Below are 21135 nucleotides of genomic sequence, written 5' to 3' on the forward strand. Positions count from 1 at the left end.
GACAGTGATTGTTCCTAAGAAGGCCAGAGCTGCTATCACAGAGGCATGCTCCTTAGTTTTAAGCTAGCAAGAGCAGAGCCAAGGGGAGAGTGTGCCCAGCACACACTGGAGAATGGCGTACCCCTTGATGCCACGAGACTTTGCTAACCTGCATGCTCTGGTGAAAGACGAGCCCTAAAGCACTCAGCACCGCCACCGACACAAAATGACTTCAGATGAGACTGTATGTGCGACAGTGCTCTTCAAGCCACGAACAGCCAGGAGACTCTAAATCAGTCCTGCTATAGATGCGGCTGCAAGGAAGGCAGCAACCTTCGGGACAGGTGGGTATGTGGTTTGGAGCCTGACTCGGTCTGGAGGTGCTAAGTCGCTTCAGTCATGCTCGACTCTTTGTGACCCTATGGACTGTGGCCTGCCAGGCTCCTCTGTCCGTGGAATTTTCCAGCTAAGAACACTGGAGTGGGCTGTCATGCCCTCCTCTGGGGGATCTTCCCAACCCAGGGATTGAACCCTTGTCTCTGATGTCTCCTACATGGGCAGGCAGGTGTTTTTCCACAAGTGCCACCTGGGAAGCCCAGGTCTGAATAGAAGGGACCTTCAGTAACAAGAGGGGAAAAAGGAAGAGGGGCCAACAGGATTTAAAAGAAAGCCCAGACAACCAAGGGTGTGAAGAATTTTCAAGACAGCAAGCTCCCGAGGACCTCCGTGGTGGCTGGCTAACCGGCTAAGCCACCAGTGGCTAAGACTCTGCACTCCCAACTCAGGGGGCCTGGGTTTGATCCCTGGGCACAGAACTAGATTCTGTCTGACAGGACTAAAGATCCTGTGTGCTGCAGTGAAGAAACAGTGGAGCCAAATACATAAATAGTTTTTTTTTTAATCTTTGAAAAAAAAAAAGACAGCAAACTCCCAGTCAATTCAACAAACACTTTACTGAATGGCAGGCACTGGTCTACATCTTGGGACACAGTCAAAGAGAGTCAAAACTAATTCAGCAGAGATCCCTGCCCTTTGTGGAGCTTTACGTTCTTATTTGGGGGTTAACTGATAAACAATACACAAAATAAATAAGTAAATTGTAATATGTTAGAAAATAAGTGCAGGACAGCAGGGGAAGGGAGAAGGAATGTGCAGAGGATCTGAAATACTCCGAGATTAAAAGACATACCAAAGTGCATAAGGAGGTCAGATTTGCAATGATGTTCCTCAAAAACTACATTTAACTGCAGGAGAAATGAGGAAAATCAAACAGAGCTTGAATGAAACGTGCATAAAATTGGACAAACCCAAATTGTCTAGGAACACAGAGCTCTTTTTCCATATTTAGTCTTCTTGACCCTTGCTCAAAATTATTGATACCAACATGCTATGTAACATAATTATGGAGGAAGATACGAAATGACTTCACCACAGGCAGAGCAAAAGGAATTACAGGAGATAAGAGCAAAGCAGATGAGAGCAAGAATAGTTGCAAACCAGTACTTCATATTTAAACAGAACTTTAAATATGGCTCAACTTCTTCTTATGAAAAGTTAGCTCTAGGTCAAGGACAATGTATAAGTTTTGTTTCTAGTAACAACTCCAAACAACTGGCAGAGTCTCCCTGGAGCACTGCTCTGATAAAGAGTTCTGGGTCCTGTGGGCAATGAGCTAGACATTTCTTCCCTGGACACAAAGTGGGGGGCTGAGCACACACGCCCCACACTTGCCTCTCCTTCCTCGGTAGAGCTTAGTGCTTTAAAAGAAAATCAGTAAACACTGACCACCTACTATGTGAAGCAAAACCAAGAACAGTGGAGGATTTGCAGTATAGAGCTTGATCCGAGTCCTCGTGGAGTTTATAATATAACTGGGAACAAGAACAATTGTATTAAAGATTTTTTAACACTAGAAAGCTAATGTCTAATGACTAAATTCCTAATATTTCAGTACAGAGGCTCAGATGCCAGGGAACTGCTACAGGAAAAGATAGCCAAGAAAGGCTTAATGGAGGACACAGGCTTGGAACTGGATTTGAAGAATTCACATCACCGAGATAGGAAAGAGGAGGGACCAGTCCCAGCAGAGAGAGTGGGAAAGGAATAGGTAGGTGTGCTCAGGAATGGAGAACAGATCGCACGGCAGCCTGAGAGAGGGCCTGCATGGGGCACACCACAGACGCCTCGAGTGTTAGGGATCGCCAGGGAAACAGACCAACCGAAGACATACAGGTAAGGGAGGCGGACAGACAGAGAGAACAAACACGGACACCAGCGGCAGAAAGGGGTGGGGGTGGGATGAACTGGGACGCTGGGAGTGACATATTTACACTCCCATGTATAAAGTATATAACTAATGGGAAGCTGCTGGACAGCACAGGGAACTCTAGTCAGTGCTCTGTGGTGACCTAAATGGGAAAGAAACCCAAAAAAGAAGGGATGTATGTATACATATAGCTGATTCGCTTTGCTGTGCAGCAGAAAGTGACACAACATTGTAAAGCAACTATACTCCACCAAAAATTTTAAAAACAAATAAAGGATGCACATTTCCATATATATATATATATATATATATATATATATATATATAAAAGCAGACAGAAACGTTTATTATAAGGAATTGGCTCATGCAATTACAAAGGCTGAGAAGTCCCAAGATCTGCAGTTGGCAAGCCAGAGAGGAACAGCTGATAATACAGTTCAAGTCCAAGCTTAAGGCCAAAGGCACAGAAGATGGATGTCCTGGCTCAAAACCTGTCAGGCAGAGAGCGCGAATTCTCCCTTCCTCGGCCTTTCTGTTCAATTCAGGTCTTCAGTGGACTGAATGAGGCCCATCCACAATAGAAAGGCCATCAGCTCTACTCAGTCTACCAATTCCAAAGTCAAGCTCATCCAGAAACACCCTCCCAGACACACCCAAAACAACATTTAATCAAATCCCTGGACAACCTGTCACCCAATCAATTAAATTTGGCACCTAAATTTAGCCATTATACATTGAATTGACTTGTTACTCAGTAGGCAACAAGGACCATGATCAGTGACATAAGCAAAGCTGTACTGTATAGAATCAGACCAATCATGGCATACAAATGGATTCTAGAAAGAAAAACTGGAAATGAAAACAAGGTAAAACACATTATAATTGCCCACGTGATGATAAGACGCAGACCGTGAACAACACACACGAATAGGATCCTGTTCACAATAAGGTACTCAGCTAGGTGACCAAGAGGAGTTACTCTTGTCATCCTAGAGTTTAATAGGATGTCAGGATCCAAATAAAGACCTATGCAGCAGGAACTGGAGAAGCAAGCCTAGGATTTCAAAGGTCAGCAATGAGGATGCAGATTTAGGGATCACCTGTGTAGGGGAGGGAGCCAAGTTGCGAGTTTGCTCCAGGAGTGCCCGCCCCTCCTCCACAGAAGCCCGAAGGACAGCAGGCTCAATCAGTCAGGCTTGAGTCAGAAAGCCCCGCAAGAGTGACTCGTTTTGTGATTCACTGTGGAGGAATGACCATTCCTAGGTGGCACACTAATCCTAAAACATGATCAAGAGGTAGGATGACTTTAGGAGGAAAAAAGGGAGGAGCAACACAACCAGCCCCCAAACAACCAAACCACAGCTTACAAGCTGATTCATCAAGAGCGAATGCAGGGTCCACTTTCCAAATCAGACACACAAAGTCCTCAACATGAGTCCAGTGGAGAAGTACAAGGAGGAAACTGATGGACAAACCTCATCAAGCTGATAAGAAATTAGCATTAACCATTAAGTTTTTAATACAACTTGAGTAAACAGCACATTGTCTAGTGTTTCCTGAAGCAAATCAAGGCCAGTGAAAGTCCTGTTGCCACTTTTTTCATAAACATTACTGCATCTTGCTTAAAATAAGCAAAGTGTAAACATTCTGAAATATATCACAAACAGGAGGGATTTTAAATATTCAACTTATTAAAAAAGTAACAGTGTTAGAGAACAGGCAATAACCTAGACTAATACACAAGAAATGTTTCATCATCCCACAAAAAAACCCCAAAATGTAAGAACTATATACAATGAAGTTTCACCTGTATCCTAAAAAATTCTTAATTTATTAAGAAATTTTTCATATAAAAGACATCAAGAAGCATTTTTCCTAATAAAATAAATATGGGCAGACATCATCTTAATTTTAAGGGTGCACCAAATATTTATGCTAAATGACCTACTGATGATATTTTTAAAGTATAGCTTATATTACTTATGCATAAATACACACATGTATAACACACGTGTGTGTGTATATACACACATGGGGTATGTGTATATATATATATATATAAGTGTGCATGTGTGTACATTTATATTTGTTAAGATGTTTTTATGCTCATTCTAATATGTTACAAAGAAAATCATGAATGAACTCCAAGTACAAGTTCCATGAAGACAAACAAAACAGAAGGTATTCATCCTGAGGAATGAAACATAATCCTCTAACTGAATGGTTATGAACAAAGCTTGGACTCCATGAAAATATTAATCAGCTCTCTAAGATGACCAATACAAACTCTGCCACAGGAATTCCTGAAATGTTCCTGCTTCAATGAGCCTAGGTCATGAAATTTAGCCAAAGTATTATATTTCACATTTGCCACACATGCTGCTGCTGCTGCTGCTGCTAAGTCGCTTCAGTCGTGTCCAACTCCGTGCGACCCCATAGACGGCAGCCCACCAGGCTCCCCTGTCCCTGGGATTCTCCAGGCAAGAACACTGGAGTGGGTCGCCATTTCCTTCTCCAGTGCATGAAAGTGAAAAGTGAAAGTGAAGTCGCTCAGTCCTGTCCGACTCTTAGCGACCCCATGGACTGCAGCCCACCAGGCTCCTCAGTCCATGGGATTTTCCAGGCAAGAGTACTGGAGTGGGGTGCCATTGCCTTCTCCACACATAGATGAGTAAAATTAGTTCTTGGGACTTTCTGCAGGTCTAAAGATCGTAAAATTGACCCATGACCAATATTTCAACAGAGGTAAATTTTCGTACAAGACGAGGACCTAATAATACACACTCACTCTGCATTCTGCAAAGCCTAGTGGATTCCCTGAACTCCTTAATGGCATGTCCTAGAATAATGTTTCTTAAAAAAAATTTTTTTAACTATGCTCCATAAAAAGTAATTAGCAGCTCATCCAACAACTGCAGAGTATTTTTAGAGCTGTTATCAATTACTATATTATCTTGGGGAAAACATTAAAACCAAAAAAATCTGAAATGAGGTGAGCCTCACCTAAAAGCTCAGCGCCTTTTGTTACTATGACCTTTGTTTCAGAGTCTGCTCATATATTAATAATTTCTATCTTTGGTCCAATACATTCAAAAATAAAAAAGCCACTAATATAGTTTAAAATGTAGAGACACTACTGGAGGAAGTATAAATTAGAGATATTTAACTTTTCATCCCTCTGACTCTTTCACAAACCTCTCCTACCCAAGTGTACAAAGATATACTTTCAAGGATGTTCTCCAAAGTATTATTCCTACTATGGGAAAATGGGAAACCCCCCACATTTCCAACAATAGGAAATTGTTTAAATTACCTGTGATGCAATACTACACAGTATGATCTGTATGTATGGCTATGGAAACATTTTCAATGCATATTAAGTTAAAAATTAAGTTGAAAGTTGTGCTATTTTACCCCCACTTGTTATTAAAATCACAATTATAAATATATTTTAATTTAGGAAAATTTGGGGGAACTTTCTCTAGAATACAACATCACAGGGCACTTTTCATTTTCAACATTACACATTTCTGTAGTGTTTGAATGTTGAATAATATGTATTGTGTGTATAATCAGAAAAAAATAAAGTTTTAAGTTGGTGATATAATTTTAGAGGGAAAGTAGAAAATCTCATGTATAAAGAAAAGAGAAATCTTGGAGTGTTAAAAACTTTTCTATTATAGTTCTGCTATATCACCTGCCTCAGCCTCTCTCTTGGAAGACCGTTGTTCCCTTATTCTCAGAATTTCAAAATTAAACAACCCACATAGATATCAGAAAGACCTTCTTATCATCTCCCATTAGTAATAGCTTCTCGGGATAAAAGTTTAAGCCAAACTCCAGTATTTATCAAACTCAACTGAGTAACACCGTTAATTTCTGAATAGCTGCAGACTGCAAAAGTGTCTCTAATCCTAATTAAAAGTTATTATAGAATTAACCTCAAAAGTGTACAGATTATGCAGACTCTGAAGGATTTTTGTGATAGAAATATGAGGAATTACATATAATTACCTATTTTTGAATCCACAGTCCAACAACCTAATCAAGCACTGTAAAAAGTAGACAGAAAGGAGAAGGGAGCAATGCCTGGAAAGGCAACTAAGGAATCACAAGCACCGAGGAAAGTTCCACCTGCCTGGGGAAGGGTGTGAACCTGGGAGACCTTAGCGAAACAATTCAACTATATTTCAATTTCCTCACCTACAAGAGGAAAGGGCTGGAAATAATCTCTGCGGTCCCTTTTGACTCTAAAATTCGAAAAACAAACCTTTACTCTTTCCTTGCCAAAGAAGACCTAAAAAAGCAATACACATGTACACAGCATAAAATATAAGGTATAAGGTTATAAGGTACTTGGCCAAAAACAGCAGAGTCCTGCCTGGCTCCTCCTCACCCTTGAGTTCCACTCTCCAAAAGAAGCCCTTTCAACTCTTTTAGATGTTTCTTCTAGTAATTAATTCCATATTTGTAAACCCCACACTTAAATTCTATTTTCTGATTTTTTCAACTGTAGATTCTAGTCAAAGTTCCTTATGGCAACTAGGAGGGTGTTTATTTACCTACCCCACCTCGTGGGGTGCAGCCACACTGTTAAGATGCAAAGGACATAAAGATGACATGCATGTACACACACGTGTAAGTACGTGCTTCTGTAGTCCCCCACGAGCACGCATTTTGGTTAAGGAGAAATAAGACCCCATTTTGCATCCAAACACCGCACAAAATGTAGCAGAGAAAAAATTAAAAGCCTGGCCTCTAAATCAGAAACACTGCACTTGGGTCTGAGTTCAACACATACAGGAACAAAATATGCACCTAAAAGTTTCTTATTTTCTCTGAATCTCATCTGTTTTCCTCCTGTATAATCTGAACATAATAGCACGAACTTTAAAATGGTTGAAACACAAAGCACAAATATGGTGTGTGCTCGGTCCCTCAGTCATGTTCCGACTCTTTGCAACCCCGGGGACTGTAGCCCGCCAGGCTCCTCTGTCCACGGGATTTTTCAGGCAAGAATACTGGAGTAGGTTGCCATTTCCTTCTGCAGGGGATCTTCCCCAACCCAGGGGTGGAATCTGCATCTCTTGCATTTCCTGTACTGGCAGGAGGATTCTCTAACACTGTGCCACCAGGGAAGCCCCCATACTACATCTGATCTTAGCCAAATGTCCAAGAAGCGATGGCAAGAGCTGCCTTTTTGGTTAAGTCAGCCATCTCAAGACCCACAAAAAAAGTTACTTTCTGTTATTGTCTTCACTAAGAGATCCCTATAAATGAAGTTCCTGAAGCTACTTGGCCACTTGAGCACTGTTCTCCTATGTAGGCTAAAAACTAAGAGGCAGACGTCATCAAGAGTAAGAGTGAAGTAAAGGTGTTCACGCTTCACAGAAGTGTGAGAAGTAAGGATGAAGTAAATCATGTTCCACGGTCAAAATCTGAGAGGCCGACTCTTCCAAGGGCCTATGTATCACCCAATGAGACAAATGTGCACAGAACATCGGGCATCTAAGCAGGCATCAGAGAAAGCAGCTCTGTTTTATATTTGCAGAGAGAGGGAGCTTTCTTATAAAATTCTCTTTCGAAAAGTGAAACAAGAACATAATTTCCAAAGTCACACCTCAGGCTTCTGCTAATATGTACCTCTATATTTCAACATTATTTGTACATCTGCTTTCTGACCTACAGACATAATCTACTGACTTCCTATGCTGGCAGAAAAGAACTCTGCAGAGAAAGTGTTTTGAACCAATTTCTAGAAGTTATCACGAAGAACTGTCCAGCAGTGTATTATCAACACAATCCTCTCATTTCTGGTCTTCAAAGGCCTACATTAAAAGTGATACAGCCTGGGCTCCCCTGGTTGTCCAGAGGCTGACTCCACACTCCCAAAGCAAGGGGCCCCAGGTGGATGCCTGGTTACAGAACTAGATCCCACATGCCACAACTAAAGATTTTGCATGCCATAATGAAGATTGAAGATCCCACGTGCTGGAACTAAGACCCAGCTCAGCCAAATAAATATCTTTTCTTTTATATAAAGTGATACAACCGTACTGTCTCTATTTAGGGGAAGGTAGGAAGCTAGCTGGGTAGTTGTGCCTAGATTGTGAAACCACTCTAAATCTCTCTCTGAATCTAGTTCAGTGATAGGCAGTTTCTCTTGTCTTTTCCATCTGCCCCACACAGTTAAACCCTATTCCTAAATCTACAGGACAAATGACAAATGGGACCCCAAACTTTATTTCAAGACAAACATGGAAACAATTTCTATGAACCTGGCAGAAAGGGGTTAACTGGAACTAAAAGAAACCAGCTTTTAATTATCTGAAAAGGTTATCTAAATCCAACAAGTATGCCACATTAAGCCGTAAATGTACAGATTGAATCTCCTGTTCGATTCCTGTCCAGCAAAGACCACTAAAGTTCTCCAAATGTGGACTTGGGCTGTGGTACGCTACGTTTGGGCAGTTTCAGGGAAAACATCCTGTCCGGGGCCAGGTGTCCAAGTGAATTTGAGGTCAGGCAGGTGACCCTGCCAACCAGACATGGTACATTAAGGAGAGGAAATCTTTTCTCTCACTAATCAACAGGATAAAGGTGATTAAGCAGGAATTATTTTTCAATGACCTACATAATTTCATCAGGGCTGCTGTGGCTATTAGCAGAGAGCAGCTGACTTCTAATGAGATGAATCTGATAGCAGGCCCCTTCCAGGGAAGGCAGACAGCAGGCCCAGTCTACAGGGAAGCAACAAGTGGTGTGCACTGTTCGCTTCTCCTCCTCAGGACTCTCTCTCCTCTGTTTTGATCTCCTCTCTTCCACTGGGAATATTCCTCACCTTGGATGGCGAAGGTTGCAGCACCTGCTGAATGGTGGAAGCTGGGTCTATTTTTTGTTTAATTTTTATTTTATACTGGAATATAGTTGATTTACAATGTTGTCTTAGTTTCAAGTGTACAGCAAAGTGATTCAGTTATACACATTCATATATCCATTCTTTTTTCAGATTCTTTTCCCATTTTAGTTATTACAGAATATTGGGAAGAGTTCCCTGTGCACCCAGTTGGATCCATCCATTCACAACAGAGCAGGATAAATTAGGAGTCTGGGATTAACAAAACCGGGCTCTATTAAGAATGGATGGATCCAAGTGGGTGGGACAGAACTGGGCTAATTCATTAGACCTGCCCATTTGATTCCCAAAGTCCCCAGGAAACAAGGCTACCCCTGCCATCACACCTGGCTTTGGCTGGGCTCTTGAAATAGGACAGCAGTTCCACTCCCGAGAAGTGGAATTATAACAAAGGACCTTTGTTAAGGTCGGAGCAGGACACACACACACACACACCCCATCATCATCACCGTCAATAATAACTACGACTTGAAAGCAGTTTCATTAGAGAACTTGATGAAATTGAGCAAAAGCCACCCAACGAGTAAGTCTTCACACCTGGCAAGTACAGCAAACTTCAGAGTGGCACCGCCTCCGCCTCTGGTATAAAAGCGACAAGGTCTGGAGAGGAAAACTGAGCCCCAGACCTCTTTGCCTTTGCCTATTTCTCCCGTAGGACTCAGCTCTCCGGCCCCAGGGACCAAGAAAAGGGTGGAGAGCCCTAATGTCATCCTTCTCCGTCAAAACAAGCTAGCTCTCTCTCCCTCGGGATCAGTCACAGAGTAACGCCCGGTCCCGCGGCTCGGGGAGCCAACCTCCTCCCCGCCGCGCCTGGCCCGACACAGAGACCTTGTCTGGGCTATTCCCAAGGGCCCGCTCCCAATTCCTGCGCCTCCCGTCCGGTCTGAGAGCTCAGGAAGAGGCGCTTCTTCCCTCCCGCTTCCCACAACCCCTAAAGCAAGAGACCCCCTCAAGCGCAAGTCTCAGAACCGCGCGCCACGTACCTGTCAGTGGCCGCGGCTCCTCCTCCCGAGGGCGCGGTGGGGGGACAGTGCAGAAAGTTTGTGCCGCTGCCCGCGCCGCACGCCGCGAGGAAGGGGGACCGGGCTCCTCGCCGAGTCCGGGACAGTCCGCTCCGCTCCCGGGCGGGCCGAGGCTCTCAGATCTCTGCTCAGCTCCCCCACGCCCGGCTCCAAGTCTACAGCGGCTCCCCGGGAAAGGACGAGGCGGGAGAAGGTCCGAGCGCAACTCGCCGACGGTGCGTCAGCGGGTGGCGGAGTCGCGCCGCTCCCCGGCTCCCCCGCCCACTACCCCGCGCCCTCGGGAGCGCAGGCGGGGCTCGGCCGGGGAGGGGCCCAACCTGCTAGGCCGGCCCCGGGGAGCGCGCGCCCGGCCCCGCCCCACCGGCCCCGCCCCCGCCCCCGCAGGCCCCGCCCCTCGCAGGCCCCGCCCCTGCCCCAGCGCGTGGCCGCCAGGTGCAGGGTGGAGAGGAGCCGAATCGGCTGCGACTTGGCCCCGGCGCCCGTTGCCAAGGTGAAGGAGGCGGAGCCTCTGAGGGAAAGTTTCCACCGAAACTTGAACCCGGCGAAATGGAGGACACCTCGCCCTTGGGGACTCGTCTATCGCTGGAACTACACCCCTTCACGAACACACACACACTACGTTTACAGTCGTGCCAAAAGGCTCATTACTTGGGTTCTGCTGAATGGAGAAAGTGAGACACCTCCATGCGACACGCACCCTGTGAGTATAGGTGTACGTGTCACAGTTCTCTGGCAGTTTTCCCCCAAATATGAGGGCTCTTTAACTGGACAGTTCAACAGCAAAAAGAAACTTCCCCATCTCACAACTCCTCGGAAAATGAGAGAGCAGGTTGGGAATCCATTTCCCTATCGCCCAAGGGTATGGCGATGGCCTTTGGCACTGCCTTTCCAGAACCCAGACCTTTCCAGAACCCAGACCTCGGACCACGGACGACCGGACTCCATGTTTGCTGGCTGCTTATCATCGGAGACCCTGCCCACTGTCTTGCTAGCACTGCCACCTCTTCCTCCCCATTTTTCCTCCTTCCAGGCTCCTTGCCTGTTTGGATGGTAAAGTCGAGGATCTGCTTTCTGAACTTTAAATCCAGGAGGAGGAATCAAATTCCTGGTTAGAGGCTCTCTTGGCATTTCCAGAGCCCTGTGGTTGGTGTGGCTGAAACTTGAGGTGAGCTGCAATCAGAGCGGGTTGGGCCAAACTATGGCTTGCAAAGGCGGATGTGGGGTTTTTCCTACCCGCAACATCCTGCTGGCGCCTCACCAGATTCTCCTTTGGAGGAAGTATATCTTCCTCCCTCCATTCTCGATGAATGGCATCCAGTGACAACGAAAATCTAGTCTATCTAGCTTCGGGTTCTCTCTTGCAACCTTGGTAATCAGAGGATGCAAAAACTTCACACTTCCGGCTCTACCACCACTGCTATTCTGATGACTGCAGCAGGGATGCACCTGCTGCAAATAACTCTCAGAATTCACCAACCTTCCACCTATCACAAGTCCAAGACAGGTGGCTAACTAAAAGCTGCGGAAGGACAGGGAGATAGAAGCATAGGAGCCAGGAAGTTCTGCCCAGCAGGTCAGGGCCTGTTCTAACAATTGGGATGTGGGGGAATCATTTATTCAACCATTATAGAGTGTTTTTTCCATGCTAGGCATTCTCCTAGGGATTGGGGACACAGCAGAGAACAAAAACAAAAATTGTAGCCCTCATGGAGTCTACCTTCCAGGCAGGAGACACAAATGATAAAAAAAATATGTGGACTGCCATATGATTCGGAGAAGGAAATGGCAACCCACTCCAGGACTCTTGCCTGGAAAACCCCATGGACGGAGGAGCCTGGTAGGCTACAGCCCATGGGGTCGCAAAGAGCCAGACACGACTGAGCAACTTCACTTCACTCCATACTTTATCACTGGAGAAGGAACTGGCAACCCACTCCAGTATTCTTGCCTGGAGAATCCCATGGACAGAGGAGCCTGGTAGACCATGGTCCATGGGGTCGCAGAGAGGTGGACATGACTGAAGTAACTGAGCATGCACTCATGCCAAATGATTAGAAATGCTGTGGAGAAAAATTAGACAGGCACAGAACATAAGGAGTAAGTGGCATGTTCTCTTATATAGGCGATCAAAGAAAGCTGCTGGAGATATTTGGGCAAAGGCCTGAAGGAAGTGGGAAACAAGATATCTGAGCTGATAACTTTTGAGGCAGAAAGCACAGCAAGTACAAAAGCCCTGAGGCAGAGGCAGGAATATGCCTGAGTGTGCTGGGAGCAACCAGGAGGCCACTGTGGCAGAAAGGAGAGAAGTCAGAGAAGAGGGAGAGGTGACATGGATCAAAGGAGGCCCCCACGCTGAGTGAGCTGGAAGCCACTGGAGGGGTTTGTGTACGAAAGTGACATCTTCTGACACCTTGTAATAGGATCACTTTGACTCCTGGGTTGAGGACAGTCGTGGGTGAAGGCTGACGCAGAGACCAGTGAGAGGCTACAGAAATAACCCAGGAGCAAAAGGAGAGCAACTGGGCCAGGGAGACAGAGGTAGTGGATGGAGTGAGTTGACAGGGAATCCTCGAAGACTGGATATGGAGTGTGGAGGACAAGGAGTAACTGAAATTTGCTGCTGACGTGTTGAGTTTATTCCTTAAAAAATATGACTTTCTCCCTGTTTTAGAAGAAGAGACCTAACTAGTGCATGTATTAATGAAAATGCATCTATTTCAGAGCGGACCTTAACAGTTTAGTTTTTTTACTTTATAAACTGTGAATATGAGTATGCCAGCAGCATATGAGGTAGCTGTTTTATATTTAAATAAATTTCACTTACTCTGTAAGTCCAGGCCTCTTTGAAATCTATATCAATCTGCTTTGAAATACAGTTTCTACCTATGATCATAATAACAAAAATGCATTGTTGCATGATCAAAAATTATTACTTTGATTACAGAAGGGGTTTCCCTCACTGGCTTCCACAGTGAGAGGAACTGTAATGATTATTTTAATATTTCTACCAAATATATTCGGCTATCAAAAAGAAAACAAGGAGGATGCTGAGCAGTTTGGCCTAACAGCTGGAAGAATGGAATTGCCAGAACAAAGATGGAGAAGACTTAGGACTTCCCTGGTGGTCCAGTGGCTAAGACTCAAGCTTCCACTGCAAGGGACCCAGGTTCCATCTCTGGTCAGGGAACTGGATCCCACATGCCACAACTAAAGACCCTGCATGCCACAATAAAGAGAAAAGATCCCACATACCACAACTAAGACCCAGTGCAGCCAAATAAATAAAAAGAAATACTTTTTTTTTAAAAAAAAAAAGGATGGAAAAGACTTCAAAAGGAGTAGGTTGAGGGTAAGAAAGTTAAAAGGAAGACAAGAAAGAAAGGACAAATGATTTGGATGATCTTTGATTTCTTCAGCTTATAAAATGAAGAAAATAATTGTTAAGGTTGTTGGTGGTGTTAGTGGTAAAGAAACCCACCTGCTAATGCAGGTGACTCAAGAGATGTGGGTTCAATTCCTGCATTGGGAAGATTCCCTGGAGGAGGGCATGGCAACCCACTTCAGTATTCTTGCCTGGAGAATCCCAATGGACAGAGGAGCCTGGTAGGCTATGGTCCGTAGAGTCGCAGAGTCGGACACGACGGAAGCGACTTAACATGCACCCAACATGCACATGAATTAATGTGGTCAAGGATCTAGGACAGTACCTGACACCTGGCAGCCACTTAAGGATGTTAGTTCTCTCTCTGCAAATACGAAATTCATATATATCCATTTTGCCCTAAAAGTAAAGAAAAGGGACGGAAAACAGGAGAGAAAGGACATGAAATGAAAAACGTAAGAAATGAAGTCCAACAAAAATGCCTAACGCCAATTATCTGTTATGATAGTTTCCCCTAAATTCTGCCTTCTCAAAGGGAAAAACTGAAATGTCCGAGTTGGCTAGTTTGGGAAAAGAGTTTCAAGTATGAAAAGTTGGTAATAAAACAGAAAAAAAATATCCACAACAGAAGTATTAAGCAAAGAATTTTGATTGCTACTGCTTAATAAACCATTCTTACAAACAAGACAGACATAAGAATAGAATAATAATCAAAGGAGACGAACAGAGAATTCTTTTTTTAAAAAGTCAATAATTTTAAGAAGTCAAATCATATTAAGTAAAGCTAGAATAAGAGGCAACTATTTCTTTTATTTATAAATTTGGCAAAGATTAAAAAAAATTATGCCTATTATGGATGCTGGACAATATCATGCCATGTGGAAGGGAGTATAAGTCACAATCATTTTAAGCAATTTGTGTCTAAATAACTAAAATGTTTATACTTTTTGAACCAGAAATTTCACTTCTAAGAAGTTATTCTAATATTCAAATATTTGCTAAAAATTCACATATATGAATGTTTACTACACTGTTATTTAAATGTAGTGAAAAAGTAGAAATATCCTAAATACCCAAAAGACAAAATTATAGTAAGCATAAGCACAATATGTTATGGGTTAGCCATGTTATAATATTATAGGCAGACTTTTAAAAACATTGTTAAATACCTAGTAAATGAAAATACATTCACAATCCATTATTGTATAAAATAAGCCTGCTACAAAATGGTATGTAAAATATGGTTCTCCTTTAAAATGTTATCTGTACCAATTGCTATCTCCATACTAGGATAACAGTTTATTTTTATTCTCTTTTTTGTGCTTTTCTCTAAGTTTTCTGGCATAATCAGGTATCCCGCTCTCTTAGAAGTGAAATTCCTAGATGATAGATGTGAGAGTTGGACTGTGAAGAAAGCTGAGCACCAAAGAACTGATGCTTTTGAACTGCGGTGTTGGAGAAGACTCTTGAGAGTCCCTTGGACTGCAAGGAAATCCAACCAGTCCATCCTAAAGGAAATCAGTCCTGAATATTCATTGGAAGGACTGATGCTGAAACTCCAATACTCTGGCCACCTGATACAAAGAACCAACTCACTGGAAAAGACCCTGATGCTGAAAAAGATCAAAGGCAGGAGGAGAAGGGGACGACAGAGGATAAGATGGTTGGGTGGCATCACCAACGCAATGGACATGAGTAGGCTCCGGGAACTGGTGATGGACAGGGAAGCCTGGCGTGCTGCAGTCCGTGGGGTCACAAAGAGTCAGACATGACTGAGCAACTGAACTGAAGTGAGACTGTATACAGGGGCTTCCCCAGTGACTCAGATGGAAAAGAACCCACCTGTCAATACAGGAGATGCAAGATACGTAGGTTCGATCCCTGGGTCAGGAAGATCCCTGCAAAAGGAAGTGGCAACCTGCTCCAGGATTCTTGCCTGGAAAATTGCATGGACACAGGCGCCTGGCAAGCTATAGTCCATGGAGTCACAGAGTTGGGCACAACTGAGAGTGCATATGCACACCACACACAGGCTGTATGTATCAACGACATTTAGCTAAAACTGTCAAACAGTTTTCCAAAGTAGCTATACCAATTTATACTCCCACTGGCAATATATGAGTTCTGGTTTAGAGATGCACTTTTAACAACATGCATCCAGTAAACAGCCATTGATTTAAACCCTACTACTGTACAAGTTACAGTAATTAACAAGTTAGAAATAAGTACATTGATTTGAATGCATATGTTAGTAACATAATAGGAACCATTTTTAACTTGTACTTTTCATTAATTTCTCTCATTTTATTTATTTTTATACTCTCTAGGTGTGTTATATATGTAAAGGAACTAAAATTAGATTTCTTAAGTACAGGAGCTAGACAAGATTTCCTTCTTTTTCTTATTTTCTTTCAGTTCAGTTCAGTTCAGTTCAGTCGCTCAGTCGTGTCCCACTCTCTGCGACCCCATGAATCACAGCACGCCAGGCCTCCCTGTCCATCACCAACTCCCGGAGTTTACCCAAACTCATGTTCATCGAGTCGGTGATGCCATCCAGCCATCTCATCCTCTGTCATCCCCTTCTCCTCCTGCCCCCAATCCCTCCCAGCATCAGGGTCTTTTCCAATGAGTCAACTCTTCGCATCAGGTGGCCAAAGTATTGGAGTTTCAGCTTCAGCATCAGTCCTTCCAATGAACACCCAGGACTAATCTCCTTTAGGATGGACTGGTTGGATCTCCTTTCTGTCCAAGGGACTCTCAAGAGTCTTCTCCAACACCACAGTTCAAAAGCATCAATTCTTCGGCACTCAGCTTTCTTCACAGTCCAACTCTCACATCCATACATGACCACTGGAAAAACCATAGCCTTGACTAGATGGACCTTTGTTGGCAAAGTAATGTCTCTGCTTTTTATATGCTGTCTAGGTTGTTCATAACTTTCCTTCGAAGGAGTAAGCGTCTTTTAATTCATGGATGCAATCACCATCTGCAGTGATTTTGGAGCCCCCAAAAATAAAGTCTAACACTGTTTCCACTGTTTCCCCATCTATTTCCCATGAAGTGATGGGACCAGATGCCATGATCTTCGTTTTCTGAATGTTGAGCTTGAAGCCAACCTTTTCATTCTCCTCTTTCACTTTCATCAAGAGGCTCTTTAGTCCTTCTTCACTTTCTGCCATAAAGGTGGTGTCATCTGCGTATCTGAGGTTATTGATATTTCTCCCAGCAATCTTGATTCCAGCTTGTGCTTCCTCCAGCCCAGCATTTCTCATGATGTCCTCTGCATATAAGTTAAATAAGCAGGGTGACAATATATAGCCTTGATGTACTCCTTTTCCTATTTGGAACCAGTCTGTTGTTCCATGTCCAGTTCTAACTGTTGCTTCCTGACCTGCATATAGGTTTCTCAAGGGTTACCTCCTTTACTGCTGCTAAGTCACTTCAGTCGTGTTCAACTCTGTGCGACCCCATAGACGGCAGCCCACCAGGCTCCCCGTCCCTGGGATTTTCCAGGCAAGAACACTGGAGTGGGTTGCCATTTCCTTCTCCAATGCATGAAAGTGAAAAGTGAAAGGGAAGTCACTCAGTCGTGTCCGACATTCAGCGACCCCATGGACTGCAGCCTGCCAGGCTCCTCCATCCATGGGATTTTGCAGGCAAGAGTACTGGAGTGGGGTGCCATTGCCTTCTCTGCACCTCCTTTAGTCCCACTTAAAAATGTAATTATGTCTTATATTGTATTATACATTTCTCAAATCATTAAATATTTAAAGTACCAAAAATCCATGATCATATGAAAAAAAGAAGAGTAGTATCTTACTAATACCCACACTTTCACATACTGTTCTTTCAGACAGCTCATGAGACTGTAGTCCATATCGTCACATCTCGTTGAGGAAATGGGCAAAGCATATCACCTTTAACAAAAAACAGAAGTTTAGGCGTAGCATAGGGAAGTGAGCACTCTGAGATGAGGACATCAAAATGATCCCTTCATCGACCCAGAAACCTTGGAAACTAAAAAAAGGATGAAGACATTATCATTTGCAGTCAAATTAAATCTAAATTTAAATTAGTTTCTAAAGTTGTTTTCCTTAAAAAGAACTCAAAAGTGAACAATGTATATCCTATGAGAATATTAATCATCCCATCAAATTCTTTTTTCTACCAAATATCTTAATAAAAACACTTTGCTTTTGAATGATCTTTTCTCCTAAGGAAATTTGTCAAGTGGTCAGGGTCTACTCCACTGATGATATGAGGCTTATTAATTATTAAAACTCTTCTCAAAACCATCTGTCTTTTCTTTTAAAGTGAATCACTTTAGCATGTTAGGGGCTCTAGAGCAGATGCAGCTGACAGTCATGTCTTCAAAACCCAGCTCAACTGCTTCCCAGCTTTGTGACCTGCATCAAATAACTTTAATAAGTACTCATTCATTTCTTGTTGTGCCTCAACTTTCTCTCTAAAAGTAACAATCACAGTACCTAGATAATTGGTTTGGAATGAGAATTGTACATCTCTATCTCTTTATATTTTCCTAAGTAAAGTCTAAAGCACATAATAATAAGCACTCATTAATTTAGTCTTCAAGGCAATTTCTAGGGACTTTATCATAAAGACATAATTCTAAACACAAAGATTCATGTGCAAGTATTGTCGTATCAAATGTACAGCAAGTAACAGGAAAAAGGCCACATATACCAAACTTCAATATTAATAAGGTGAACACATAATTTATAGTCTCCAAAAGATTTAAAATTTACTAATATACAGTGTTGCAGAGTGGTCAACAAGTTTGTACATTGTTGGTAAGAATACAAATAAACACAGTTTTCTTGAAGGGAAAAAAAAGTATTGTCATACTAGCAAGATTTTATAATATCAAAACTTTGGAAATAATTTAACTGATAAATAGGAATGAACTAAAATTCTATCCTATCCAAACACAGTTTATCAAATAGTATGATCTCAGATTTATAAAATATATATATATAAAAAATCTCTTGATACATTCAGAACTACAACATATGGTTACAGGAGTTCTTCACAGCATAATTTACCTCCCCTAGGGGCAAGTGAGATCTGAAATCTAGCTATTCTCTGCTTGTCAAAAGCCATACACCCTGGCTCAGGGTTGCATTCACCTAGAGAACAGGATGTCTTTTTCTAAATTGCTCAAAGGGGTATTATGACTTAGCACCAGTCATCTGGAAATATGGACAGAAAAAAAAAGACTGGAAAGATACAGACCAAAGTATTATCACTGATTATGTTAAAGTAACAGGATTCTGAGGGAGTTTTTTCTTTTTCCACTATGATTTTCTATGTTTTCCAAATTTTCCATAATGAATATGCACTATTTTTATAATTATAAGACAAAACTTTTAAAAAACAAGCTAGATTTAAAAATGCAAATCAAGGAACTTCTACTGTGGTTTAGTGGTTCCAGTGCAGGGGTTGTGGGTTCTATCCCTGGTCAGGGAACTAAGATCTCACATGTGGCAGGGTATGGCCAAAAATTAACTTTTTAAAAACTTGTTTAAAAATGCAAATCAAAGTTAGGATATCACCTCATACCCATTAGGACGGCTGCCAATAAAAAGCAAAAAACAGAAAATAACAAGTGTTGGGGAGAATGTAGAGAAATAGGAAGCCTTGTGCACTGTCAGTAGGGATATGAAATGGCACAGCCACTGTGGAAAACAGTAAGTGCCACAAAAATCGTGAAACTAGAATGACCACGTTGTTGTGCTGTTCAGTCACTACGTCGTGTCCAGCTTTTTGCGAGCCAGTGGACCGCAGCACGCCAGGCTTCCCTGTCCTTCACCATCTCCCAGAGTTTGCTCAAACTCATGTCCACTGGGTCAGTGACGCTATCTAACCATCTCATCCCCTCCTACCCTCTTCTCCTTTTGCCTTCCATCTTTCCCAGCATCAGGGAGAATTACCATATGCTCCAGCAATTCCACTACTGAGTATATATCCAAAAGAATTAAAAGCAGGATCTGGAAGAGATATTTGCACACCAACATTCTGAGCAACATTATATTCAATAGCCAAGGGGAAGAGGTGGGAAACTTGAGCATTGCCCTTGACTTGCTGCCTCACCCAGGGCCATGCCCACTTCTTGGGGACAACCTGCAACCAACAACTGGCCTATGCAAAGAGTAAAGCTTGAGTTCAAATCAGAAGGGCTCCCTCAGCTCCAGAGTTCCTCACGGGATCAGGCTAAGACTGCCTTCATCCATGTTGGGCCGGAGGGAACACCCCAATAAACAGCCCCCACACAAATCTCTTATTTTAGAGTCTGTTTCCCAGAGGGCCTGACCTGCAACTCTTATTCAAGAAATCCTTTCCTGATACTCTTACAGTTTCTTTTTTCATTTTATATTTTATCTTTAGATTTTTTAATACATTTGGAGTTTACTTTTATATAATATGGGGATCTGATTGTATTTCTCTCCTTGCAGTGAGAAAATTTCTCAGTGCCATTTATTAATACTAATACTCCATCGTTTCTTCTGACTTTATTTCTCTATCATATAAGAAATTCTCATTTATATACAGATCTGTTTCTTGATTTTCTACCCTGCCCTCTTGGCTTAAAGAGTTGATCCTGTGACACTGTTTCAATTGCTTTGGCTTATTTTCCAAAATTGTCTCTTTATAACTCACCAAATATATTCCAGAATTATTTTATTGATTTACCTCCAAAAAATCCTTCTGGAATTGTTTTTCAAATCACACTGCACTTGCAGATTAATTTTGGAGGAATTAAATCTTTAAAGTGTTAAATCATCTCATTGGCATTGGTTGAAAATTACCTGTGACTTTGGTCACAGGTGAGATTCCTTGCCCAGAACCACCAGGGCCTCAGCTCACTGTTCACTCCTCCTTGTTGGGGGGTAAAACCCAGGCTCTGACATGTACCTCTGCTCTGGGCTGCCTGCAGCTGCTGGCGTGTTCTAAATTCTGGTATCTGACCCCTGACCTGTCTTCTACCCACAGGACACCTGGATGCTCAGAGTTTGAGTCCTACAGCACCAGAACTGTGGGAAGGAAGGGGATCTGCTCTTGTTATTATTTTTTATTGGAGTATAATCGCTTTACAGTGTCATGGTAGTTTCTGCTACACAAAGAAGTGAATTTGCTATATGTATAACTATATCCCCCTGCCCTCTTGAGCTTCCCTCCCACCTCCCCTTCTCTCATCTTTCAATAAAGCTGTTGATCTAAAAAAAAAAAAAGTTAAATTATCTCATTATTAGCATGGTATGTTGCTTCATTTATTTAGGTGTTCTTAATATTCACTAATCAAGCCATACAATTTTTCCATAATTATTTTCATTTTTTTTAGATTAATTTTTTTATATTATATCGGCTTCCCTGGTGGCTCAGCAGTAAGGAATTGCCTGCAATGCAGGAGACCCTTGTTCAATTCCTGTGGAGAAGGAAATGGCAATTTCCCACTCCAGTATTCTTGCCTGAAAAATGCCATGGACAGAGAAGCCTGGTGGGCTACTGTTCATGGGGTCACAAAGAGTCAGACACGACTGAGTGACTAAGC

At 42.7% G+C, this 21135-nt stretch overlaps 1 protein-coding gene and 1 non-coding gene across 3 annotated transcripts in view; one reads left to right on the forward strand and one right to left on the reverse strand.

Moving 5' to 3' along the window:
• The window catches only part of FHIP1A (FHF complex subunit HOOK interacting protein 1A), a 301594-nt gene extending 291361 nt beyond the window's left edge, over positions 1-10233 (reverse strand). For both annotated transcript variants that reach the window (XM_061383995.1, XM_061383994.1), the window contains exon 1: positions 10145-10233. The gene's annotated coding sequence lies outside the window, so the exon portion shown is untranslated. The remainder of the gene's footprint in view (positions 1-10144) is intronic.
• A 10143-nt stretch (positions 10234-20376) lies between these two features.
• Positions 20377-20496, forward strand: LOC133229293 (small nucleolar RNA ACA64). The gene has a single exon (XR_009730527.1). It is a non-coding gene; the product is annotated as a small nucleolar RNA ACA64 (small nucleolar RNA).
• Positions 20497-21135: the final 639 nt, after the last annotated feature.

This window comes from Bos javanicus, chromosome 17 (genome assembly GCF_032452875.1).
Source record: "Bos javanicus breed banteng chromosome 17, ARS-OSU_banteng_1.0, whole genome shotgun sequence".
In the NCBI taxonomy this organism is placed as follows: Eukaryota; Metazoa; Chordata; class Mammalia; order Artiodactyla; family Bovidae; genus Bos; species Bos javanicus.